The sequence below is a fragment of the Ambystoma mexicanum genome, chromosome 5q, assembly GCF_040938575.1.
Source record: "Ambystoma mexicanum isolate Mex_15411 chromosome 5q, UKY_AmexF1_1, whole genome shotgun sequence".
Classification (NCBI taxonomy): domain Eukaryota; kingdom Metazoa; phylum Chordata; class Amphibia; order Caudata; family Ambystomatidae; genus Ambystoma; species Ambystoma mexicanum.
Window position 1 is genome coordinate 458472845 of NC_090933.1, and position 23237 is coordinate 458496081.

Genomic DNA, 23237 nt, shown 5'->3' on the forward strand with positions numbered 1-23237 from the left:
AGAAGAAAACCTTACCCCTGTGGGAGATCTGGATCCTAAATACCATCCTGGGCTGCATTATTTACTGCAAGAAGGTGGCCCCTGTAGGGCAGACATCAGCAGAGGTCAAAGAGAGTGCCCTACTTTTGAAGGTCTTCTCCAACAGGCAGCTTCCCAGCTGGACGGGCAAGAGCCAGGGAAGCATAGGTTCTACTGGGAAGTTGGCCTTTTCTACAGTGAACCAACTGAGTCTATGCCAGGGGACTACAGAAGACTTGTAGTGCCTCTAGAGACAAGACACAAGTTCCTACAGTTAGCCCACAAGATTCCTTTGGCTGTTCACTTGAGCTTCAAGAAGACCAAGGAAAGGCTTTCTCTATATTTCTACTGGGCTAGGTTGGGGTCTGATGTAGATAAATTCTGTAGGAGCCGTCACACTTGTCAGACATCTGGCAAGAGAGGAGCCAAGAATGTGGCACCATTTAGTGCCTCTCCCAGTGGTGAGAGTACCTTTTGAGAGGGTAGGAATCAACATTGTTGGTCCCTTAGATCCTCAAAACTCTTCAGGCAATCAATTTATATTGGTTGTAGTAGACCATGCTACTAGGTATCCTGAGGCTATTCCTATGAGGACTGTTACAGCTCAGGCTGTTAACAAGGCCCTTCTTGGTATTTTTACCAGTGTAGGTTTTCCTAAGGAAGTCATCTCTGACAGGGGATCACATTTTATGTCCCACTACATGCAGACCATGTGGAAAAACTGTGGAGTGACTTGCAAGTTCTCAACTGCCTACCATCCCGGACAAATGGGTTGGTAGAGAGGTCTAACCATGATATGAAGAGCATGATAGGTGCTTTAGAAGAACCCCTTAGAAGAAAGTGGGACCATCTACTGCCATGCCTTCCATTTGATTATAGAGAAGTCCCTCAGGAGGGATTTGAATTTAGTCCCTTTGAGCTTCTCTATGGTCAACCAGTCAAAGGTCCATTGCCACTAATTAAGGAGGGGTTGGAGAGTGCTCCTTCTCCCAAGCCAGTGAGAGTCACTGACTATGTGTTAGGTCTCCAGAGGAGAATGACACACATGATGACAGAAGCATCTGATAATTTAAAAGCTGGTCAGGCTCTGGTGAATCATTGGCATGACCAGACGGCCAACATGGTTACATTTACTCAAGACCAGCAAGTTTTAGTTATGGTACCTACAAGGCAGAGGGCCTTACAGGACAAATGGATTGGACCCTTCAAGGTTGTGGGAAAACTTGGAGAGGTCAATTATCTGGTGGATTTAGGCAATCCTAAGGAGGCCCCCAGGGTCTTTCACACAAACCATCTAAAAGCCTATGTCACCAGACCAGAAGTGGGAGCTTTGCTTCTAGCTTCAGCTCAAGAGGAGGAAGAGAGTGAACATCTACCTGACCTCCTCAGGGGACAACCTTTAGATGAGAAAATAGGAGTTAATCTCTCTTCTAATCTGACACTGGAACAACAGGAGGAGTGCAAAATTCAGTTAAATCAATTTTCCTCCCTGTTTTCACTATCACCAGGCTTGACCCCTTGGGGCCAGCATGATATTCTCACTGGTAACTGTTTACCTGTTAAAAGCTGTGGTTACAGGATGTCAGAACACGTCAGAACCGCAATTAGCGGTCACCGTAAAAAGCAGAACCGGAAATAGCGTCATCGCGGCGGAACGGGAAACAGCATGTCGGCCATCTTTAAAAACACAATCCATTGCCATCCTACCGAACAACACCAGATCCAACCCAGACACCTGTCCCAACCAATCACCCACCCATCCAACTACCCAAAAATGCCTAAAGTTGTTAAGAAGGCATGTGACCGCCAGCGTCAGGAAAGATTTAGCCGGGAGGAACTCTGCATGCTTGCGGAGACCCTGCAAGACAACGCAGCTGTCGTTTTCTCCCCAGAAATGACCAGGACAGCGATAACGAAAAAGAAGGCCATCTGGGCCCTGGTGGCCGAGCGCGTCAGCGCGGTGGGGACCGTACCCCGCACCGCACAGCAGTGCAGGAAACGCTGGGATGACCTTCGCATACGGGTCAGAGCCGTCATCTCTGCGAACCGCAACCTTGCCCTGGGTACCGGTGGAGGTTCGGAATCCCCACTAAAACTCCAACCGTAGGAGGAGATTTGTGCAACCACGATTGACATGGAAGGCATTGAAGGCGTCGGATGGATGGAAAGGGGAGCTCCGACATCAGGCGATGAAGGTAGGTGCCTCAAACAATACATGCCATAGTCACTGCAGTCCATTCATGTGTAGCACAAGGTTGCGCTAGAGTGTAAATGCAACACATTAGCTCCACTCTGCCCATAGCCACATGCGAGCACCACCCTGTATACACTGCTGGCACCCACATACCTGCATCCACATTCCACACAAAAAGGAGACAACCTGCATGGCCCTGCCTGAAATCTGCCTCAACTACTGACCAGAATCATGTCAATCATTGTCATTCCAAAGTCCGCAGACCCATCAATAACGCCCTCCCTCCTTTGCTCCACCACAGGCACAGATTCACACCCCGAGGACCAGGACACCCCTGCGATGAAGAGAGCCAAGAAGGCCAATAATACCATCCCCACACCCTCAACCTCAGCTGCAGTGAGGCAGACCCCACAACAAGCAGAATCCACTGCAAGCAAACCGGACGGGCCACCGGCAAGCACCCCTGTAGGCAGCAGGCCAGCAGCAGCAGCTCCACCTGTACCAACATTGCCTGCCACAGAAGGCACCGGGTCTGCGGCCAGCAGCAACATGGGAGAAACAGCTGCAATTGCTGCATGTTCAGACTCTGACATTGAGGAGCACGAAGTCAGAAGCCCCACTGACCTACTACATTCCCCCTGTTTGTCAGACGCCAGCCCCCATGAGGATCACACACAGGGGCACACAGAGGTAGAGGAGTGGCCTTCTACCCCATGCCCAGTCCTCAGTCCACAGGAGGGGAGCAGCCCCTCCATCACACCACCAGCACTGGGCATGGCCCAGCAGGGGCAGCAGTCCCTCGAGGACATCATAGAACGGCAGCAACAACTGTCCACGATGCTGACTGAGCATGCCGCGGAATGTGTGGGGGCTAGGGCAACCATTGAACAGGCCACGGAGACCCTAAGGGCCGAAGTAGCGCAGAGCACTGCCACCCTGAGGGATGCCATGCAGGCCATGTCCAGGGACATCTGTGGTGAACTTGCCGGCTTGCGTTGTGCGCTCACTGAGCTCACCCACACCCTACAGGACGTGCTTGCACGGGGCAGGCAGGGACATCCTCCGCTGCCAGTTCTGCACAGAGCAGCCCCGTCCGACGTTCCGGACGTAACCTGCGCTCCACAGCCAGGGGTGCCCCGGGGGCCGGGAGAGGGGGCTTGTAACAGCCTGTGGCCACTGTCATAGGCATCTGTTGACACCTACATGGGGTGTGTTGGGGTGTGCAGGGGGGAGGTGGGAGGGGATGTGTTGGGGTGTGCAGGGGGGAGGTGGGAGGGGGTGTGTTGGGGTGTGCAGGGGGGAGGGGGTGTGTTGGGGTGTGCAGGGGGGAGGAGGGAGGGGGTGTGTTGGGGTGTGCAGGGGGGAGGGGGGAGGGGGTGTGTTGGGGTGTGCAGGGGGGAGGGGGAGGGGGGAGTGGTTGTGTCACGACGTTTTATGATTGAAATACACTTTTTGCTTTCCCGAAATGAAATGTGTGGACATTTTCATTGCATATGTGTGCTTTATTGGTGTACAGTCCACAGGGTGCATGTCCCAGAGACACACAGTGCCCCAAGTGCAGTCTCCATGTGATACACAGCAGCCGTGTGTGCTAGAAGCAGTGGTCGATGATACTTTGGCGCATTGCACGCCCCTCCTGTGCATCGCCTCCTCCATGGGGTGCCGCCCCATCTGCACCCTCCTCATCCTCATCGTCAGGTGGTTGCAGTTCTGCGCCAGGGGGCAGGGGCACATTCCGTCTGACGCACATATTGTGTAGCATGACACATGCCATGACGATCTTTGCCACCTTCTCATGGCGGTACAGGAGTGCCCCACCAGACCTGCTGAGGCTTCGGAACCGTGCCTTCAATAGGCCGAATGTCTGCTCTATGACCACACGAGTACGTGTATGTGCACGGTTGAAGTCCTCCTCGTGCTGGTTCTGCGGGTTCCGGACTGGTGTAAGGAGCCACCTCTTCAGGGGATAGCCTGCATCACCTGTATGTAGGCGAGAATGTATGTGTCAGTCATGTCGTCTGATCAAGAACATGATGTGCCACCATGGCTTGCATCCAACTGTTACTTTGGCTCACTTCTACATGCACTAATTGATTCACGCAATGCAACCAGTATATGCTCATGGCTCCCATGGCCTGTTTTGCATGCCTTCACCCAATGTATGCAGAGGGGTTGAGTGCATTGTGAGTGCCCATCCACTGTGTCCGTTCATGCCGTTTGGTTAGTTGGCCTGGCACATGTCCTGTGATGGCAATGCGCACATCATTGCAACATTGCTGTGGGCCTCATCATGACCCCAGTGAGCAATGCTGATGTAGACAGGGACATTGTGGGGGCCCTGCTGTCTGTGTAATGGTGTGTTGATGTTTCTGTCCGTCATGTGCCTCCTTCGTGGGCAGTTATGGGGGACAGGCCTATCGGTTGATGGTGTTTGGTGACGTGCATGTAGGTGCTTTTCATTGTTGACAATGTGGTCTGATTTGGTAGAATGCACTTGCAGATGGTTGTGTCATGGTTGGGACACAACCTCATTCACATGGTAGGGCTGCATGCATTGGCTATTGGCTTTACTGGTGTTGGCTGGAGTATGGGTTGCTTCAGGGTATCCTCTGTCTCCGTTCTCTCTGCTACTCACAGCCAGGTGGAGTATGCATCATCCCCCCCCCCTTTCAGCCAGGTGGAGTATGCATCATCCCCCCCCCCTTTCAGCCAGGTGGAGTATGCATCATTCCCCCCCTTTCAGCCAGGTGGAGTATGCATCATCCCCCCCCCCTTCAGCCAGGTGGAGTATGCATCATTCCCCGCCCCCCCTCAGCCAGGTGGAGTATGCATCGGTACGTCATTCACCTGCCCACTTCCATGACATTGGACTCACCGAGTAGCCAGGATCTTGGGCCTGCATGTCGCTCCATGTAGCGTGGTATTGTGGAGTTCCTCAGGACCATGGAATAATGGGTTGATCCGGGGAATCAGGCACAACAATGTGTGATGATCTTGTTGGAGTCACAGACCATTTGCACGTTGATTGAGTGGAACTGTTTCCGGTTGCGGTACGGTACCTCCATGGCACGTGGAACCACCAATTCCACATGGGTGCAGTCGATGGCACCGATGCAACCGGGTATGCCGGCTAGTGCATGGAAACCCACTTTGGTGTTTGCAATCTCCTGGGCAGTCCGTGGTAATGAGATGTGGTCGTCTGTGTGCTTGAGGAGGGCATCGAGCACTTGGATGAGTGTTCGTGAGAATAATGGTTGTGAAATGCCATGCAAGTGCCCCACTGTGTGCTGGTAGGTGCCTGTGGCCAGGAAGTGTAGTACAGACACTACCTTCAGTAGGGGTGGGATGGCGGTTGGAGTTTCTATCATGCTGACGATGTCGTTGTGTGTCATGTCTACGATGGCGGTGATGGTGTCCCGGTCCAAACGGTACAGGGTGTGGATCTGCTCAGCAGTGAGGTTGAATGGATTGGCTCTGATGCGTGGGATTGGGGGCTGCCTGCGTGGTGGCACTGGCTGTGCTGGTGGGGCTTGCTGGGCCTGCCTTGCCCTCCTTCTCCTCCTGCGTCTCCTCTCTGCTGCCTGTTGTTGTTGTTGCTGTTGTAGCACTTGCATTGCTATCAGGTCCTCCAGCCCCAACATTGCTAGTCGTATTGGTATCATTGTGGAGTGTGACTGGGTGTGGGAAGGGGTGGGTGTGCTCTTTTTGTACTTCCTGAGTCTGTATTGCCTTCACCTGTGCTGTTTCTGTGCACCTGTGGCAGCTCATTCACTTTACATGGCCCTTTACGGTTGGTTCGCGATGGCGTAATTAGCACCATGGCGGTAAGGTACTTAACAGGCTGGGTGATGGCATTAGGTGCATGTCCGCTTGGGTCGGCATTCGCGTACCTTTCCGCCATGGCGCTAAGTACGGTGTGGGAGGTCGCGTGCGCGCGCCCTTGGCGCAGTTAGCGGCAGCGTTAACTACGATGCCGCTAATGGCATCGTAGTTAACGGTCACGGGTCATGATCGGACCTGGTGGAAAACGATGGCGGTAACCATTTACCGCCATCGTTTTTCACTTAGCGCCAGGGTCGTAATGAGGCCCGTGGTATGAGGAGGTGAAGTCAGGCCATTGCCTCGCAAAGTACAAGCTGTACAGAACTGGGCCACCCCTACTACTCAAACCTGAGTGCGAGCCTTCTTAGGTCACACTGGTTATTATAGGAACTTCATAGAAAACTATGGGTCCATAGCTTCTCCCTTGAATGTTATCTCCTCCCCCAAATTTCCTAAAAAGGTCAGATGGAATGAGGAGTGCACCAGGGCATTTCGAGGACTTAAGAAAGCCCTTTGTCAAGCTCCAGTCTTAAGTGCGCCTGACTACAGCCAAACCTTCATTGTGCAAACAGATGCTTCCAATACAGGTATAGGTGCAGTTCTGAGTCAGCTGGATGAGAAAGGTAGGGAGCACCACACCTGCTTCATCAGCAGAAAGCTGAAGAAACTGGAAACAAGGTGAGCAACCATTGAAAGAGAATGTTTTGCTATTGTGTGGTCACTGGAGAAGTTTAGATCATACTTTTATGGATCTACTTGTGTGATTCAGACTGCCCACCAACCCTTGAGATGGTTAATGCAGATGAAGGGGGAAATCCTACATTGTTAGGATGGTCAATCAGCCTGCAGGGGTTCATTGTACCATTGAACACAGGTCAGGGTGTAATCACCAAAATGCTGATGGTCTCTCCAGAATGTTTGACCGAATGGAGTAAGGAGATTCATCCAGGGGTGGATTAAATCCTCCTGTCCCTTAGTCTGGGGGGAACGAGTGTTAGGGAGAATTCTCATAAATGTTATAATTCCCTTCACCTTAGAGACCCACAGCAACTTGCTGGATTTTGAGGACTTGGTTCTTTTACCTGGAAAGAGTGTGAGCCTTTTTTTCCCACTCTTTCATGTATTTTGATGCGTGTTTTACTCTTGTGTTCTTTGATTATGGAGTTTTTAGATAACTCCATAGGCATCATCTTTTCATGGGTGTTACACAGCACCTTCAGTGCAGTAACACAGGGATGTCTTTTAGACTTCCCAAAGGTTTAAATACCTTCTCTGGGTTGAACTACCATTTCCCAGAGAATGTAAAGTGAAATTGACTTTACTTGTCTTTCCAAATTCCTAGACCCAGCACACACTTTCTTACAATAGAGTACTGGAGGGGTTACATAGTATCCCCTGTGTCTAAATACTCATGTAGCAGTCAAATGCTACCGTTTCCTATTGAAATGGCTGGTGGCAGTGGTTTTACAACAAACTACCATGCTTTTCCCCGACCGCGAACACCTGTTGCCAAAAATCGAGGGAGCCATGTTTTTCAAGATGGTGCCTTAAGCTCCTTTGTTTAAACAGGTCCCGGTCTTCTTTTTTCACCGTTTCTCTTTGGAAAGGTCCTTCTAGAGTTTGTCTCTGCGCGCCAAACCAGGTTTTTTCCCATTGTTCGTATGGCTTTGGTGGGCTTCAGGGCTGAAGACCGCCTCTGGCGTCTGAGTGTCTGGGGTGGGCAGGAAGTGAGGGAGGTGCCCGAAACTCCCTGTGCTTAGTCTCCGAGGAGACCCAAATGCTCTCTTGCGTGATTGACTGGCTTACTGTCGGCAAGGACAGTCACCCTGCTGGGTGAGTGACAGCTAGACTGGAATGAAAGGGAAAAAACGGTTTAAAGGCAAGTCTCTTGGACTGGAAAGCAGAGTCGACGACTGGAACGAAAGAACCTAAGACGAGCTGGAAGAGGATGGCTGCTGCAACTCCTGGACCGTTGGTTTGCCCGGTGAAGCCCTGCTGCAGGTCCGAATTGCCAAGTTCATCTCGACAGAGAAGTCCTTCAAGGATGAAATCTTCCTTTGAGTTGGTGGGACCAATCAACTCGTAAGCCACCTGGATACGATTCTCTGAGCTGGTTAGGTTTAACCAGGGAGAGGGACACCAGCTTGTGAGCTTGAACTACAGCTACTGGAACTGAAGTGACTCCATTTTGTCAGCATTTTCTGACGATCCCATGCAGTGCAGGAGTCTCCCCGACGTCCTCCCTCTTGTCCCCACGACTGAGGCTCAGGGTCAGTGAGATCTGCAGGAACTGCCATGAACCAACGTCTTCAGCTGCATCTTATTTGTCATATAAAGGTGCTGTGCCAACCCGATTGAGAGAACTTACCTCTCGCGGTGAAAGTTCGTGGAACTTTCCCAACTTGCAGGCCTAATCAGCTTGTGACCAAACATATGATTCTTTGTCCTACAAACTACTTCTGAGAACTTTTGCAAAGACTTTACAGTTTACTCCAAGAACTGCTCTTTCCTATCCAAGACACTAGTCCATTGACTTTGGCCTAGGCCTATTGAACTGAATCGAGTCCTCTAGTGAACTGAAACTATTTGCACTGCCTAAGAAAGTATTTGTGATCTATTTCTAATAATGTGTGCCTTTTAATCCCATTGAAAGTAACTAAAATGGCATTTTGCTGGTTCCATGTAATAATGTTGCCTCAAAAATCTCGCCATGCAAAAATATCGCCGAAAAATGGCCGTTTTTTGTGGCGACATTATTCCATGGAACATGCGGGGGACACCGCCGCAACCCCCAAACTTTAATTTTTGTTCGTTTTTTTTTTTGTTTTTTTTTTCTTCCCTGTCCCCATATATATGGTCACCCAAATAATATCGCCACGACATTTTCCCGGCGACATTATTTACGGCGACCATATATATGGCGATATTATTACCTGATACCATTTTGCTCCTATTTCAAGGGAGCCTAATTTACTCAGAAACTTATTGGTTCAGTACTGAAGTGTGTTTGTGTATAATATTAAGTTGACTCCTTCAAGTGAATGTTTTCTGAATGATTGCGTAATAAATTAATAAGTGTTTTACCAAGAAACCTTGAGTGTAAGTGTCTACTTGAACCACTGTGATTGTAAGACCTCTGTGTAACATCCTTGTACTGCTCACATTCCCTCTTAAAATAAGCTAGGCTGCTCAGTTCGCTACCAAACACAGTGTAGTACAGACTTATAGCAAAGGTTGGTTTTGCTTACACCTGTAGTCCTAATTGTATGTGGTGGTCCCAGAGGGTACTGCATGCAATTCTGCCTAACAGTGGCAAGGCTTGAGGGGGCTATCTGGGCTTGGTAGGGAGGACAGTGGGGGTAGTGGGAGGTGGCAGTTGTAGAGGGGGCTGCCTGGGTGCTGTGGGCAGTGGTCAGTGGGTTGGTTGGATGAGGGCAAACTAGCAGGAGCCTGGCTGGGGTTGGGGCAGATGTCAGTGGGGGTGATGGGAGGAAGGCAGACTAGCAGGTGTCTGGCTTGGGTCGGGCAAAGGTCAGTGGGGGTGGTGAGAGTTGGCATGATTTGAGGGGGCTGCCTGGAGTTAGGGCACAGGTCAGTGGGGTGGTTGGAGGAGGGCAGACGATCAGGGGGCTGGCTCGGATTGAGGTGGATGTTAGTGCAGGCGGTTGGAGGTGGAAGGACTTGAGGGGCTGCCTCGGGTGGGAGTGGTTGTCAGTGCGTGTGGTGGGAGGTGGCAGGACTTGGAGGGGTGGCTGGGGTTGGGGACATAAGTCACTGGAGGTAGTGGGAGGAGGACAGTGGGAATATCAGCAGAAATTCAGGGACTGCCTGGTGGTTATTGAGGAGGTCAGTAGCGGTGGTGGGAGGAGGGTGGACTAGCAGGGGGATGGCTGTGGTTGGGGCTGGGGTCAGTGAAGGTGGTGGAAGGTGGCAGTTCTTGAGGGGGCTGCTGGGGTTGGGGTGGACATCAGTAGGTGTACTGGGAGCAGGGCAATCTAGCAGGGGCATGGCTGGGGGTTTGGCAGAGGTCAGTGGAGGTTGTAGGAGGTGGCAGGACTTGGGAGCAATGCCTGGGTCAGGGGCACAAGTCAGTGGGGGTAGTGGGAGGTGGCAGCACTAGCAGCGGGCTGGCTGGGGTTGCGATCAGAGGTCAGTGGAGTAGTGGGAGCAGGGCAGAATAGCAGGGCTGGGTGGGGTTGGGGTGGAGGTTGGTGTGGGTAGTGGGAGGTGGCAGGACTTGAGGCAGCATGCTGCCTGGCTTTTGGGCAGAGGTAAGTGAGGGTAGTGGGAGGTGGCAGTACTTGAGGGGGCTGCCTGGAGTTGGGGGTGGGGGATGGTGGAGGTGGCAGGAGGTGACAGGACTTGAGTGGGCTGCCTGGGCTTGGGCCAGACGTCAGTGGGGATAGTGTGAGGTGGCAGGACTTGAAGGGGCTGGCTGGGGATTGAGGTGTAGGTCAATGGTGGTGGCAGGAGATGGCAGGTCTTTAGGGGGCTGCCTGGTGGTTGGGGCAGAGGTCAATGGGGGTGGTGGGAGGTGGCAAAACTTGAAAGGGATGCCTGGGTTTGGGTTAGATGTCAGTGTGGGAAGAGGGAGGAGGGTGGACTAGCAGGGGCCAAGCTTGGATTCAGGTGGATGTCAGTTGGAGTGGGGGAGGTTGCAAAACTTGAGAGGGTTGGCTGGTTTTGGGACAGACATTTAGAGGGGAGGTGGGAGGTGGCAGAACTTGAGGGGGCTGCCTGTGTGTTGGGGCAGTGGTCAGTGGGGGTGGCAGGACTTGAGGGTGCACCCTGTAGTTTGGGGATGAGGTCAGTGGGGGGTGACAGGACTTGAGAGGAATGCCTGGGGTTTGACTTGTTAATCATGTGGGGGTAGTGGGAGGAATGTGAAGTTGAGGGTGCTGCTTTGATTTAGGGGGTACAGGCAGCAGTCTTGCTCTGTTTCTGCTTTGAGTTAGGGGGTACAGAGTGCAGTTTCACCAGGGTGTTGGTTTCACTTAGCAGGGACGATGCATAGTTTTGCCGGGGTGCTGCTCTCACTTAGGGGGTACAGGTCCCTGTTTTCCATGGGTTTTTCTTTGATTTAGGACTGATACTGCATAGTTTCACCGGGGTGCTGCTTTGAATTAGGAGGTATGGGCTACAGTTTTGCTGGGGTGTTGCTTTGCATTAGGGGGAATGGGCAGCATTTTCGCTGGGGTAGTTGTTTTGAGTTATGGGGGACGATGCACAGTTTCATTGAGGAGCTTCTTTGAGTTATGAGGTATCAGCTGCAGTTTCACCTGGATGTTGCTTTGTGTTGAGGGATGATGCACAGTTTTGCCACTGTGCTGCTTTGATTTATGGGGTACGGCCGCAATTTTTTGCTGGTGTGCTGCATGGTGGTGTAATGGTGTAATGTTGCTTACTTGTTGTTATTCCTTGATAACTTTTTGACATTTTCCTGGTGCAAAGATTGTTTGCTAGCCCTAGTTTTCGCTTGAACTGGGCCTTTTGTGGTCATTCCGGAAGCAACAGGTTAGTCTTTGCACTGCAGAATCCATGAATCAGCTTTCAGCGCTAAACATTTCGTACACACAATGTTCTTTATAGTGCAAAGTAATCAGCGAAGACTTAGTGCTTTTTCTATGAATTTGGCCAGCAGTGTTTACACAATAGAGGAATGACTTTAGAGGTATGGCATTGACAAACGGTATGGCAGAGCACACAAATTAGGATCAAGAGCATTGTTGTAATACAAACCGATTGATGCTAACAATTCCATGTATGGTTAATGACACTTTGCAGAGTTGTTTTGGTATGAAAATGATAATAAATAATGTATTTCATAACTTTGTCCAAAGCATTCATAATTTCCATGTATAAAACAACTTTTCTTGTTGAATCTCAAGCATATTGAAATAATATGTAATATCATACTGACTTATGTAATTAACTCACAAACCATCTCTAAGACACATAGCTATTGTGATTTAGAAATACAACTATTTTTTCAAATCTTCTGTATATGGATTATAGGTCAAGTTAATATTAAAAAAGATCAACATAATTACACGATTTATAATCTTAAATAAGAAAGTGATTAAATATAAACGTTAAATGTATTCTGAAAATGTCACCTAATTTAAATCACATTAAAAAAAGAGATGCACAAAATCAATTCCACAACACAAATTTAGATTGCCTGCCTTTGCTAACGCGCTGGCTGTTTTGATTGGGTCTGATAGCAATTATGCAATTCTGATTCGAGTTGGAAGTTGCAATTCATCAAGTAAATGGAAATGGTAATAATACCTTTGATCCCTACCCAGGATCTGTCTCAGGTGTGTGTAACTTCATGCGTAAATAATAGAATTGAACCGGATCAACGTGCATAGATAGAGGTGGCTAGCGGTGCCACACTCCTCCTTTCTTTTGCAATGCCTCTACCATAAAAGTCTTGCTCCTGTCCCATATGAAGAGGCATACGGCTCTCTCAGATCTTTGCTAAACTCATTTTCAGAGGAAGGTCGCTATACAATGGAATGAATAAAGATTTCTTAGATGTTTCATCCTTATACCCTCTATTCAGCCTATGAGAAGTGAGGAAAAAATACAATGTTGTTATAGGTATTCATAGAGCTTTCAAGTCAAAGAGTGGAGTTAGCTTCTTAAACTTCAGAGACTCACCTCACGATTTTTGACCTCCATGCACTGACGTTGCTGAGGTTTACTTGCAACAATGATAATGTTTTTCTGTTGGAATTGCGACTGAGCCTTTCGGAACTGCCGAAAATGACTAGGATCGTTGTTTTGCTCAAGCTTACGGTATTTTCAGTGGCAATTCGGTATCTGGAATAGGCAGATTTTCTTCTGCGTTACTTGAATTGTAATCCTACTATTTCCGTTGCCTCCCCTGACTCATCCATGCGTGGATGTATAGCTGTGGCAATCAATAGTGCAAACAAGAGCAGCCCTGTCACCTGCTCAGTTCCATGATGATGACCGTGAAAGTATAACGTTGAACCCCACCTTGTGGGGGTGCTCCCCTTTCAAGATTAACTATGCTTATCAATATGTTCTCAAGGCACTGCATTCAGGCAGAGACTACCAGCATGCACTGCCACTCAGTTCAATCAAGCACTTCACCACATCAATACAATCACTGCTCTTAATGGTTACTCTTAAACAGCGAGGCCACAAAATGAGAGCATGAAAGCAATACATCATTATTTTATGCTTTCATTTTGTACACCAGCCCCTTTTGGTCCCCTTCCAGGCTGCAGGAGGGAAACAAAGTGGGTTTACATCACCCTTTGCTTTCCTCATCTGTCTAAAAAAGAGCACCATGTTTCATGTCTTCATGGGATTTTCATGCGGGTGCAACATGAATGGATTCCTGTGGAATCCGCCTCCAATTTGTACTTGCTAAGTACCCAGCAGATAACGAGGAATACATGAGTAAATACCATCTGCAAAGCATAATTTGCAGTCTGCTTTTACGATTTTAAAAGATGAGACATAAAAGTAAAAGGTAAAGGTAAAGGCGATTGCACCTTGTTGTTCTCTTCACTTTTACACTCCACCTTGCAAAATTTGAAAATAATTGCACGCAGACGACCCACCAACATGTAAGTGCTAGCATTGCCGCACCCCTGTAGGCCATTTTAATTACATTTAAAACGACCACCATGCAGGTGGCCCTGCAGCCTACAAGTGCTAATATTGGGGGTCCCCTCTATGCAATCACCAGTCTTTACAAGATGAGTCCCTCTGAAATTTGAAAAAAAACATTCTGAAGATGTTCAAATGCAATCAAAAGATTTTGACTCATCCTTACTATCTTCTCTCCAAATTGGTATTCGGGTTTTACAACTAAACTGATTTCATCAAACAAATTTGGGGATAAATTAGAATTTCCAATATTATTCAAACATGGGAGAACATCTTCTAACACGAATAGGAGGTTTGATTATGAAAGGACTGATGTCCCAACATAGAACCAACGGGTGTAATTTTAGAACAGGCTGCAGAGCAAAATGAATACCGCGTTTACGCCTCCTTTTTGCACTCAGCCCATGTTCCCCTGACACAAGGCATAGATGGAGCAGAGAGAGGAGTTAGCATCTCCACGCGCTTTCGTTCTCTGTCTTCTGTGAGCACCTTGCTTTATACTTTCATGGGATCTTCATGTAGGCCAAGCCACCCCAGTTTTGCACATGCTAAATAACTGGTATGTTCCGTAGGAATTCATTAATAAATGCCAGCTGCAAATTGCCATTCTCAGGAAATATATATTTTTGCACAAAATGGAGAGTTAAAGTGAGGAGTAAAGAGAAATGTTTTGAGTAGTATTCTTCATGTTTGCACTCAGCTTTGTGAAATGTTTAAGTGAAGGGGCCCAAAATCTGTGAGTGCAAACATGTGTGGTCCCCAGCATGCAATTTACATTTCTTACAACAACAAAAAACAAAAGTTGTTCGACTTTATATTTTTCTACATTGTTGTTGCTAGAGAAACAGTGTGCACTGAAAAAATAACCATTGGCAATTCTTGTTTCTGCATGAAATCTTTAATGAAATGTGATGAACAGTGGACATGTGAAGACACAGCGACATACTTGAAACTGCCTTTTGACTGCCTGAGCGTGACATAAAACACGACACGTAAAAATATTGGTGAGACTCACCTAAAATGTATTGTGGGATGCCCGAGCAGAGATGAATGTACCCAAGCATATTTGTGGGTTAGTGGGGTGCCCCTACTCTCACCAAAGACTAGTTGTGGGATTCTCGAGGCTGCAGGCAAGCTGCATGCTTCTGATGACCAGCAATCCACATAGAAGCACTATGACGTCTAAGGAGGCAGGGTCTCTGCAGGTTTTGCTATTATGTTTTTAAAGTCTTTGTTTGCCACATTTGTTGGAATAATTTAATTGTATTTAGTGTGGGCCCAACAGGATAGTGCAGCATCTTTTCTTTATTTTATTAAATGCTTCCCCGACTCGTGTTAGGCATGGGGAAAAAAGCTATGTCTAACAAGACTCATGTGGGAGGGATTGCTTCGAGGGGACTGTAGAGGACATATGCCCTTTGGTTAAAATACCACTTGCCTTGGGCAAGACATATATGACCTCATGTAGAAGAGTTGGGCAGATTTTCGATATGAAATACCACTAGAGGAATTTATTACCTATATCACTGCAAGTTCTGAAAATCTACACAATTATAGTTTAGCACTGGAGTATGTAACCTCTGAATGCATTTATAAAAAAAAGTTCTGCCAACTTCAACATATAGGGCCTGATTCATCGAGATATGAGCGTGAAAAATCTGTGATTTACGTGCCAATCAGCACGCATATCCCCATTTGGCGATTCATGGAACAATTGCGGGGGACTCTTCTGGGACTTGTGAGGACTCCGCACAGGCCTGGCATATCTTTGCAAGTGGACAAGTGCCTTGTGCAAGACACCACGCAAAACGTGGGCGAGGCCTGCGCAGCAGGCAGAGTAGGGGGTGCAACCAGGAAAATGAGGAAGAACAAGGGAAAAAGTGGTTGTTACGAGGGACGGGCTGCAGCCAGTCGATAGCATGCCTACAAATGCGCACGACAAAGCATATTCATGCCCACGCGAATTCATCGATCTCTCCGCCATCCGAAGGCAAGCATACAGACATTTGGACATAAGAATCGCAGCATGGAGGTGGGTTTGTATGTTGGATTTATGGGTGCATGTGCGCAGCCAGAGGTTCGATCGGACTTCCCACTCAGATTTCTAATGAAGTTACAAAAAATCGTATGCATGTATGAGATGCAGGCCTGCTTGCAAGGGACCCCATGCACTGTTTGAAGGGCACGTGTATTTGTGCCCGCGGGAGCATGCAAAGGTAGTTGTTCTGGGTGTTTTTGCTTGGCATGGGGGTATGTCGGGCGTTCTTGCCACAACTTGCTTATATGGTTACTTTGCGCACAAGTTTCCGTGCATACCCGGGTGTGCATTTTTCATTCTGCACGCAGGCTTGCGCAGTGTTGTTCGCGGTGTGGTGCTCACACTTTTCCATGAATCGTGCCCTTAATGTGAAAGTGGAAATGGATAGTGTACAGTAGTGGCTCATACCACTACCATACATTCATTCATATACAAAAGTGTTAGTTATGACCATTAGGTAAGGTGTTGAGGGGGCATTTCTGATGCCCAGATTCTAAGCCCCTTGAAAAAGCCCACAATGGAAACCTTGTTTACTGTAATAAAAGGCAGCACATGTGCTTTGCTTCTGTACAGTTAAAAAAGTCCAAAACATATTTGGGGTCACTAAGGAATATTAACATCTACCTGTGAAGTGGAACTAAAAATAGATGGGTTTTCAGAAGATAATCCCTGTGGAATTCCACCAGTGCTGCTACCATGAAATACCACAGTATTTCACCCAAAGCTAAATTGACAGGATGGTAAATCTGGTGGTATTTGGCAAATACTGACAATTTAATGTTACCACCAAACTCTAAATGATGCCAATTTGTTCACAACCAGCCTGGGAAGGAGATACAGAACATGCCACTTTGCCGACTGAGTCCCTACAATACACACCCTTAAAAAGCAATGGGGGTGGATCGTTTTTATTTTTTTTATTTCTTGCCCATTCACTTTAGACATATGGAACTCATTATGAGGCGGGGGAAGGAGCCAATAGTATTGTATTTGATCATCATTATTACCACATATTTTAATCTAAGGCCCAAGGCCTGCGTAAAGATTTACCACCATACATGAGATAATGGTAAATACTGGATGCAATAAAAGAAGAAAAGCACATGCAGAGTTAGAGGAAACCAGTCAGCACATTCAGGGGTATCATGTCTTTTGTTTTTTTGTATTTGTTTTGAATGTGTCTATTGAGGGAATACCGTGTGTCAACCAACAACATTTACAGCAGAACAACATTATATCAGACAATCCTGCAAAAGAGGACGCACATTAGAGGGAATGTTAACAATTGACTAATCAGGTGATCTTGGGAACACAACATACATACACAAATGACTTTAAACAACCCATGACGGATGTCTGAGGGGCTAAAAGTGTTCAGTCTCCAAAATGATGTGCGCCTAGGGACAACGTGGTCAAGCAGAGCATGCTAAGAGTGCATCTTTTTGGCTGAGGAGGTGGAGATTCAGTGCATATTTAAAGGAGTGGAAGGTAGTGAGATTTTGACATGGGAGACATGTGTTGATGTTGTGAGGAGCAAAAGAGAGAGTGAGTGAAAGCGAAATCAAGAGGATACAGTGGGTGTGCTGGGAATAGAGCAAGATTACAGAGAGTATCATAGAAGAGGATGCGTGCATGAGAGTAGTGAGAGATAATGTTGCTCAGGTAAGGGGGATCGAACCCATGGATGGATTTAAAGAGAAGCAGAAGGAACTTAAAACATGACTGGTTTCTCACAGAGAACCAGATAGCATGGAGGTGGAGATGGAAAATGGAAGAAGAGAGGGGGAAATCGTAAAAGGTGTATGTGTTTAAATTGAGCATTTTGTCGAGTGGTAAGAAGATCAGGGACATCAAGGAGGAAGTTAACCCCAGAGTATCAGTGTTTGCTTGAGAGAGTTGAGTACATTTAGATGGTTTTCCTGATAGTGAGAAAGCTAATACTGGCAGCAGTAAATGTCGCAGTAATAACGTGTTTGAGAATGAGGTTATAGAAACATTAAAGACCATTAGTGTACGAAAAAAGCAGGTTAGATGGAATGAGGCAGGTGGAAGGAAGGGAGGGTGGAACTGAAGGCAGGACCAGAAAGAAATCTTTAAAAAAGTTAAGCATGAGACATCAAAGTGCCATCCAAGGGGGCTTGATAATTTGAGTGCCCATCAACTTCAAGCCTCTATGAATGAGTCTGGTTGCCACTTCATCCACCATCTAAAACAGGATTGGACTTGGTGGTCTCCCTTGTCACTCTCATGTTTTACATCTATAAGACTGTGTTGAATAGAGACAGATGAACACCAATTATGGATCTTTTGGGTGAACTGTGCCTTAATCTTGTGGGATTATTAAGTATAGTCACAATGGTTGGTGGGGGTCCCTCATGCAATGTGAAGATGTGGAACATAGATAACCCACTAGTTATGGACATTCCCTACACCCCAACAAGGTTGACAGGAAAGTGCATGATAAGACCCTCGAGTATGATGTGAGAATGATGAATGGGCAGACCAGGGCTGATTCTGACCCCTGGGCTAACATTGCAGGGAACTCAAGGCAGTAGCAAGATTGATTACATGGACGCGGTAGCATCCATGTAGTTATGGTTGAGTTGGTGTTTCCATAGGAAGAGCATTTTTTGGGTGGCTTATAACTTTGCTCCCTCTGGACGAATCCTCACCAAACTTTGCAAAAAAGTATCTGGCCCATTTCTGAATTTTTTTGCAAAGTTTGGAGAGGTTTGGTCCAGGGGGGCAAAGTTATAGGGGGGGTCACAAAACTTTTGTTTTTTCCCATAGACATAATGGGAAAAACTTTGCGCACGCCTACAGCCCAAACCACTGGACGGATTTACACCAAATTTGCGGCAGGAGCGGGGGCTTGGTCCCGAAAGCTTGCTTTTGCAAATTTGGTGTAAATCCGTCCAGTAGTTTTTTTTAAAATGACCAAAATGTAAGGCAAAAAAATGAGTGATATCTCCGTTCGCTCCGCGGACGGACTTCCCGGTTCGCTCCGCGGACAGTGCCCTGATTGGCCGAGCGGCTTACGTGATGTCCGCGGACATGTGACGTGTTCACTGATTGGAACACATGGTGCGTGAAGCGCGTCAGATTTTCTGTGGCGCCCGCCATCTTGCATTCGCCGACGACCGCTGACAGCGCGGTGAAACTTGTATTAAAAATTTTATTTAGTGGAGTGTGTTGGTGTGTAAGAGTGTTTGGGGAGGGTGGGGGAGTATGAGATAGGTTCAATGTTCTGTTTTTTTTATGTGCTAGACACTTTTGTTGTGTTCGATTTATCTGCGGACAACACGGCTGTTCTGAAATTTTCTATATAAACTAAATGGTGGGGTGTTCTGAGGACACAGTATGTGTCCGTTTTGTTCGCAAGCAAGCTAAAATTGAGCTAAGAACACTTGCGGTGTGCTTAAATGTTCGTACATAAACAAAATGGGGGTGTCCTGAGGACGCTGTCCGTATTGTACTCTGGCAAGTTGAATGTGTTCTAAGAACACTCGCGGTGTCCTGAAATGCTCTGATTACTTACCGGTAATCTTCATTACTCCTAGTCCTACTCTTCCTTGTCACAGTACTGACGACCCTCCTCTCCCTCCCTGCGGGGAAGGTCCCATGCTCTGGCTTGGTAATATGAAACTGAGTGATGTGGATGTGGGGGAGGAGTTATAGGAATTTAAAGAAATAGAAGAAGGTCCTGTATCGGAGGCAGGGGCCTCATGAAGTAAGTACTGGGACGAGGAAGAGTGGACGTGGAACTAAAAATAGATGGGTTTTCAGAAGATAATCCCTGTGGAATTCTACCAGTGCTGCTACCATGAAATACCACAGTATTTGACCCAAAGCTAAATTGACAGGATGGTAAATCTGGTGGTATTTGGCAAATTTCATCCTTATCGTCTCTTACGTTTTTGGACCCCTCCTTCAAAAGAAGTCTTTTGGCACGATCCCTGTCTGTCAAGGCAAAAAAACAATAGAACCTTATAGTGCGAGTCGTGGGCCTCTCCGGCCCGCGAGCAAAAAATGGAAGCAGCTGACCTTCACTGTGAACGAGCATAAATTCTTACTTTGCAACATTCTGTGTAAAGCCATCCCTGAGAAATTGCTTTTTACACTCCATCTTTGTATATTGTCTGCGTGCTAATGAAAAAAGTTTCAAGGTTGTGTCTTCCCCTATGTATATGTTTCATATGATATGACTGGACCATAAGGGAATTATTCTAAGAACATACTTGAAGAACAAGTCTACGAATATAGCAATTTACAATGTTTAGTTCCTGACTGTTACTGAAGAAATTCATGTGACCTAGATATGTCAGGAAAGGAAAAAAGGGAGAGTCAGACATGTGATGTCATCAGTGATGTCATCACTGACATTTGTGATGTCATCTTTGATGTCCTGGGTGTTAGGCTTAGCAGTGCACGGTGGTGGCGCGAGTTATGGTTGCTTAGCTTACCATAACTGGCGAATTTCAGGGGGTTTTCGGTTTTACCTGTAACCATAACATCCCTTTAACAAAATGTTTTCACTGAATATGTATATAGTCATCTCAGCAAGCTGTTGGTATTTAGTTTCCTATTTGGAGGTGTTAAATCATGTGGAGAGTAATCACTACCCTGGGTGGCATTTTTTAGAATTCTTGATAGGTTAGGGCCAGGGATAGAGGATGGAAGTGAGCTGTAAAGTATCCTGAAGTTACATGCTGTTTAGATGAATTGACCACTGCCACTGTTTTCTGGAGACCAGATTATGCCTCTCAAGATTATAGGATAAGAACCTCCACTTAATGGAGAACTTTTGTGTTGAGGTTGCTCCGGACAAACAACATGGAAATTGGTGGGCAATTGGGGATGAGATTCTTGGTGGGGTTGGATCCATCATGGCAGGGAGCCCCTGCAAACCCAGGAGAGCTGACCCCAGGTTGACTGCTTTATCTTCAAACATCAGGAGAGGACTGCTGGGCGTTGGGGTGATTTCATGGGGATTGCATGGTGGCAAAAGTGACAATTGGGGCAGGTTGCAAGACTGTGCCAAAACGCCTGCGGTAAGGAGGCATTTAAACTTCAGTGCCTGAGTTATGAGAAGCTGATCAAGCACAAGGAAGCGCATAGGCATTCCTGGGAGGTGTCCCACTGGTTATGTGAGGGGGTAAGAGAGTTTGTCGCTAGGGGAGTCAAAATCATTACAAGAGTAAATTGGAAGGATTAACTTAGCATGTTAGACAGGGCTCTGAATGACACACGTGGTTAACAGTTAATTTGTTTATCACAGGATACAAACTCTGGGTTTGGCTTAGTGTCCTCGAAATTGACTTGAAAGAGGTCCATTTGGAGCTTGCAAGTCTGATATGGGAGCCACTGGTGCCAATTGTGCACATGGTCATCTTGCCCAGGGTCAAGTTCTGTCCACTCCAGATCTTTGGGCCCGATTTGGTTCTGTTATTGTAATTTGATTTAGAGGTAGGTGCAATCGCGAGCAGTGGCTTCTGCCAGCATTGCTCCCAACTGGGACAAAGTGCAGGAGGAAATCCCTGTACAAATATCAAAGCATCTCCCATATTAATATAGTTATTAAAACTGTGTCATAACAATGTGTTGGGTAGGTTTAGGGTGGGAAATGTGATTACAGAGATGCAGACGATTTTAGAAAGGGCTCAGGCGCAGTAGAGCAGTGCCCGAGGTTATCCCTTCCTCATATGAAATACGTGAATCTCAGTACGGATTAGCTCTTTATGACCTTTGCCAATTTAAAAGACTCGCTTTGACAATGGGGGTAGGGACTTCTTGTGTGATGCCTTGAAGGTTGTGTGCCAAGCATCTTGACTATTTCTGATTAAGGAGACAATATGAAACTGGGCAGCTCCACTGATGTGCCCTCCACACTTGTCAGCATTTTTCTTGAACGTAGGTTTGATTGTCTACGTGTATCTGGGTGCTGATGTTGCATTAGTGGACAGTGTAGTGTTCTGTTTGTCATATCTTGTAGGTTCAGAGGCGGAGGGGTGCTGAGTGCACTGAGGAGCAGCAGTCATTTCCCTGTGCTCCTCGTATCTCCTTTCACTTTAACATCTTGTCCACTTCCCTCCACCCCCTCTGCCCCCCCCCCTGAAGAACCCTGCACAGAAGCACTGTGTTGTCCTCAAGAGGCATATAAACCCATTTGAAGGCATCTCATTATTGCACATTAAGGCACAACTTTGAGTGCCATTCCTTTTTCAATGTATAATAAAACTCTTTTCACCTCGCCAGTGTGTGCATTCCTGCACCAGCTATGACATGGATGACAAAGTGAATAGCAGTTCATTCCACGTGGGTACATTTCCTGTGAATAAGATCACTGCAATATACCAATGAGTCCACCGACCTGCCCTACTGAGAAGTCCATCAACCAAATCAAATGGGCATTAGGAAACCAAGCCTTACAGAGGCAATTAAAACTGCAATGGTTTTAGGTGACCCCAACCTGTCCACCACTACAAACCTTCTTCTCAAGTAGGTCCCACACTCACATGGGGATTGAAACATGTCATGTTTTCAAGACTGGACACTTTAAAAGACTATATAAATGACAAACCTATGAATGTTTATTTGCCCTTCATTTCGTGTACTTTCCTATGGCTTTTGTTTAAATGTCTCTCTATATGTGTATATGACAAACAGAATAGCTAAATTCGCTCGGATGAACATTCTGTGATGTGTGTTCTGTGATGTATCATTACATTTTTACAATGCGATGTAAATAAAGAATTGGACATCCAACCATTCACTTCTTTCAATTGGCCATCAGTCTTGTGTGTTGCTCCAAGTACAAAAGAGGTGGCACACTTCATCAGATAACAGGGGACTCCAAAGTATTTGATGTCACTGTTGAATCAAACATTTGTGTCAATGTGTGAGTAGTGGTCAATGAGGAGGCCTCCATGTTTCCCTTGCAAGGCCAATTCTTCTCTTTATTTCTGATATGAGCTGCTCCTCTATCATGCCTGTGTTCCTCTTATTACCTCTGCTTTCACTTTCCCCTCTTTTTTGCCTTCTTGACAGGTCAGGATGGTGCTGATCATTGCATCATTGGCTGGATTAATGATGAGGAATGTATAGTTTGCAACTCTATCAAAATGAACATCCTCAGGTATTCTATGTCTTTACCTAATGGTCCTAATGGGGTGGCATTGCCACTGGCAATACTGCATCGTGCATTCTCCCCACTCGCTATCCTTGTGTCCTGTCACTGAGAATAAGATCTCAGGTGGAGCTGATATGCAAGATGTCTCACACGCCTCAATGTTCCTGGACGTTGACCCCATAATTTGACCCTCTTTACAGCACACTTTCCCTCTATGGTCCCGGGGGCATATCGGAAAGTCCAACTCACTACTACTCGTAAGTCAGGTGGGTATGTTTCTACACTTGCATTAATGATTTTAATACCTCTGGTGTTTATATGTTTTGCAATATTTCTGCCTTTGGTGTTTTTCTAAAATGTTGTTAGGCACTTAGTACATGGCCACG